Source organism: Ovis canadensis, chromosome 5 (genome assembly GCF_042477335.2).
Source record: "Ovis canadensis isolate MfBH-ARS-UI-01 breed Bighorn chromosome 5, ARS-UI_OviCan_v2, whole genome shotgun sequence".
NCBI classification, from domain to species: Eukaryota; Metazoa; Chordata; class Mammalia; order Artiodactyla; family Bovidae; genus Ovis; species Ovis canadensis.
Genome location: NC_091249.1, coordinates 57,013,429 through 57,018,425, shown reverse-complemented (window position 1 = coordinate 57,018,425; position 4,997 = coordinate 57,013,429).

Below are 4,997 nucleotides of genomic sequence, written 5' to 3'. Positions count from 1 at the left end.
ACGTCTCTTATGTCTCCTGCACTGGCAGGCCCGTCTCTTACCACTGGCTCCACCTGGTCACATCTAGAGGCTTTTATAAAAGGATTTCAGCTTAAAATAAAATGAATAAGATATATTAAAACTGATACTTGTTTCTCACATTTCAGAATATTTTCTTATGTGTTGCTAAAAGAAATGTCTCAGGATTTTAGGTTTTGAGTCATCCTTTTAGCAACAGGGTATTTATTACTAGATGCAACCTTGGGGACAAGCATCACCTATTTCACTTCCTACAAATACTTGTGTTTTCACATCCATGTTGAAATGGCTAAAGTTTTCTGAATTCTCTACACTTCCTTTAATAAAAACCCTACTGGTAGGTAAACTACTATTCTAAAAAATGTAAAATAAAATGTGACTATGGCTTTATACCAAAATTTGTTATGATCGAACATAGTGATATCTTTTGAAGCATTATTTGTGAAAACCTTTTTATTGTGAATTTTCTGTCTGGTTTCTTTCTCTCTCTTTCAGAATATTTATTTATTTAGCTGCACCAGGTCTTAGGTGCAACACTAGGGCTCTTCAGTCTTCTCACTGTGGTGTGCAGGATCTAGTTCCATGGCCAAGGATCAGACCCTGGTGCCCTGCGCTGGGAGCACAGGGTCTTAGCCACTGGACCACCAGGGAATACCATATGTTTGCTGAGTTTTGACAGATGCACACATCTGTAAAAGAGATCCAGAACATGCTTGCCGTGGCCCTGGTTCAGTCCCTGGTTGGGGAACTGGGATGCCTCAAGCCTCTGGGCAGCCAAGAAGCAAAACAAAACAAAATATTGTATCAGGTATTATAACTAATCTAGAAATAAAATATGCATCCTTTGTGTATAAGTTATAGGCCATACTACAACTTATAATACTATGCCATTTTATATAAGAGACTTGAGCATACTCAGATTTCAGTGTGTGCAAGGGTCCTTGAACCAGTCCCCTGCATTATAGGATGACCATGAAAAATCACAGCGTGTCAGGGATTATTAAAATAGGTGGAAGAACAAAGTCACATCCATGTCCCTCATTACTAACAGGTGGCCACCAGGGCCAATTATACCAGTTACCCACCTGTAGCCATGGGTAACAGAGAAGATGACTCTGCTTGCTTAATTCCACAAACACATTTATTAGTTTATAGAACAAATAGCCGCAAGCTAGGACAGTCTCCAGGCTCACCCAGCAGACTTTTCCCCTCTTCTCCTTGGCCAGAACTGGTCATGTATGTGCCTGGTCCCTGAACCAATCAGTGGGCGAGTCACTCCCACTCATGCAGATAGCTTCTGTGATCTTGGGTCTTAATTTCCAATTAGCAGTTATTTTATAAACTCTTGATCTTACTTTCATTCCCTGGATTTATATTTTATGTTGACAGATAAAACAAGGCAGAAATTACATAAATTATAATAGGATCTTCAGAGACTTATGGTTTATCAAATGATAAGAGTAAAATTATACTTTAGGTAGGGCATTTACAAAGCAGGATTCTGCAAATATTTTCTGTAAAGGGCCGAGAGTAAATATTTTTTGTCTTTGCTGAGCATAACATCACTGTAGCAACTACTCAAATCCGCTCTGGAAGCTGGATAGCAGCCATATGCACCCTGTAAATGAGTGTGTGTAGCTGTGTACCAGTAAAGCTTTATTTACAACCAGGGGTGATGAGCAGGTTCTGGTCCGCAGGGAGGCTGAAGTTGCTGAGGACAGCCATTATGCAGTTGTGTTAGAACTAAATTAGAAATAACGACACAAACTCCCAACCTTTGAAATTTATTATTTCACCTGACAACTGAAGTAGCCTTTAATGTTTTCCACCACAAATTTACGTGCAAATAGGGAAGAGTCTCAATATTGGCTCAGTGGTAAAGAAACTGACTGCCAACTAACCCAGGTTGGATCCCTGGGTTAGGAAAATCCCCTGGAGGAGGGCATGGTAACCCACTCCAGTATTCTTGCCTGGAGAATTCCATGGACAGAGGAGGCTGGTGGGCTACAGTCCATGGGATTGCAGAAGAGTCGGACGTGACTGAGTAATTAAATAACAACAGCTTAATATCCAAATGCAGCCTTCAGACTTTTCCCCACCCTGAGGAATAAGGGCTCTTTGGAGACTAGCTGGTTTTATGTTTCAGGGCAGGGCAGGTACATTGTGGGCCTGGGCTATCTCATTGCCAGAAAGAAGGGGTGCTTCTTCAAGTTCTGGGGTGCTGAAGGCATACAGGAGCCCACTTAATGGTATCTCTCATCAATACTGATGAGTTAATGACCAATTCAACTACTCAAATCTGAATGCCATGAATTCATAATTATCCTCAAAGACAAGAATCAAGATTTTTGTTATTTTTGAAAAAAAGAGATATTTATTTTATTAGGATTTTTGTTCTTTATGAAGCTGCTAGTTCAGTATTCACAGCCTGATTTTATTCTGATGAACCATTTTTAGCATCCCTACATAAAAAGGCTGACATCCCTGTACCATATGATCTATATTCATGATCCAGCTGTATCTAAAGATTTTCTCTATGTGCATGCTCAGTCGCTCAGTTATGTCTAACTCTCAGTTATGTGTGACTGCATGGACTGTAGCCCACCAGCCTCCTCTATCCATGGAATTTTCCAGGCAAGAATACTGGAGTTGGTTACCATTTCCTACTCCTGGGGATCTTGTTGAACCAGGAATCAAACCCATGTCTTCTGGGTCTCCTGCATTAGTAGCTGGATTCCTTACCACTGAGCCACCTGGGAAGCTCATAAAAAGATTCTACTCTTTGTAAAAAACAAACACTAGAACAGATAGTAGATACAGTATTAATATTGGTTACTTTGGGATTTAATATAATGGATGAAGCACACGTTCTTTTCTTGAAATTTTCTGGCATTTCCAAGTTCTCTCCTTTATTTATTTATATATTATGTTTAGAATAAAAAAATAAATCTTTGCAAAAATTTTATCTACAGGTTCAAGATGCCTTTGTCTATGGTTATAACATTGTTTGCTTGACCTTCAGGAAATTTCTCACCCCAAAGAGCAGAGGATGGTACATCCTCTGAAAAGCCACTGGTAAAATCTGTAGTGCTGGGTCCTCAGCCCCTAAGGGTAGAGGTTGTCCTCAGGTAAGGGGGACTGACTTTCAGTTGTGGGAAAGATATGGAGGGCTTTAATCGTTGCCTATCAGACACCTGGCTTAAGTTGGGAGGAGTCTATATTCTAAAAAGAGTAAGGAAGGTTAGGTGGCTGGGGCTGAGGGTAAGGGTTGTCTTGGAGGGGGCTGGGCAGTTTCAGGCCACCTTGGAGGAGGAGGGACTGGACTACAGTGCAAACTTGGGGCCCCTTGTTAAAAAATTATTATGAATTTCAAGATGGTGACAGCAAGTCAGGGGCTGCCCATGAAGCCGGCCCCTGTGGAGACCCAGGGTTCAAAGTCTACTTTGGAGGTAAGAACTGGCCGAGATTCTGGCAGAGATTGGATGCTGAGGAGGAATTTCTTGCCTATGGCTTTCCTGGGTGTCCAAGGGCCATGACCCACAGGCAGAAGTCCCTCCTCCATGGGGGAGACCAGGCTCTAGGCCCCCGGGGGTCTCCCAGTCACTTTTTAGATGCTAAACTGTCACAGGTGTTACTGAAGTCCTGTGTTCAGGTAGGGTCTGGTGAAAACACCCTTATGTCTCCCTCTCTACTCAGCCCCTGCCTTCTGGGATATTAAACAGGGTACCCACCCCCCACTCCCTGTTCATCTTCTTGACTCCTGAGTCACTGGTCAGCCTCCCTTCCTTTAGGAAAGCCTCCAGGCTGCCCCTGCACCCCTGAAGTCATACCTTCTGTTACATTCCTCAGGCTGCATCTCCAGGTTATGACCCCCAGGTTGCTCAAGAGACCCTGTTTTATGGTCTCCTAGCTGCCTGTGCTTCTTCTTCAAGGCATTAGGGCACTCTGACATTGTGGGTGCAGTTAGCTGTTTGTGGGTTGCAGCTCTGTGGACACCGGGCAACTGACACCTGGCTCAGAGGAGGGACCTGTATCTCTGTTGATTCTGGGATGCACAGCCCTCCCCTGCATTCAGCGCTACCCCCACTGTGGAGTCCCCTCAGCTGACCACCTGGGGTTGGGGCTAAGGTCCAGGGTCCCAGCTATGGGGTTTGGACTCTGGAGTTGGGTCTGCATTTGTGTTTGGGGGTCATGGGTCAGAGATTGGGATCTGGGGTTTAGGGAATGGAGTTGGGGTCTTAGTTCTGGCGTCCCGGGTCTGGAATCTGAGGTCTGGAGTTGGGATCCAGAGCATGGGTTCTGAGGCCCAGGATGTAGGAGTGGGATTATGGGGACTGAGGTCTGAGGCCTGCAGCCCCTGCGGTTGAGGATCTAGGATCTAGGCTGGTGATTCCAAATCTGAGGTCAGGGTTTTGAGGTTTGAGGTCTGGGGTCACAATATCTGGATCTGGGACATAGAGTCTGAAGTAAGGGGTCTGGGTTTAGTACCCGGGTTCTGAGGTCCAGGATCTGGGATCTGGGGTCTGAGGTAGAGGATCTAGAATCCGGGGTCCGGGATCTGAGGTTAAGGACCTGGAATCTGGAGGTCCAGTGTCTAACAGATCTATAACCCGGAGTTAGGGGTCTGAGGTGCAGGATTTAGAACCCGGGGTTGGGGATCTGAGGTAACAGATCTAGAACCCGGGGTCCAGCTTCTGAGGCAACAGATCTAGAACCCGGGGTTGTGGGTCTGAGGTACAGGATTTAGAATCTGGGGTCGGGGTCCCAGGTCTGAAGTACGAGATCTAGCACGTGAGGGGTCCCATGTCTGAGGTCGGGGCTCTGGGGTCTAGGCCCGGGGTCTGAGGTACGGTCTCCATCGGCCTCTGCTTGCCCCTGCCCCGCCCCTCCCTCTCCCCTCCCGCTCCGCCCCTCTCCCCTCCGTGCCCCCGTCTCCTCGCTCCTCCCCTCTCCTCCCGCCCCTCCCCCGCCCGGCCCGC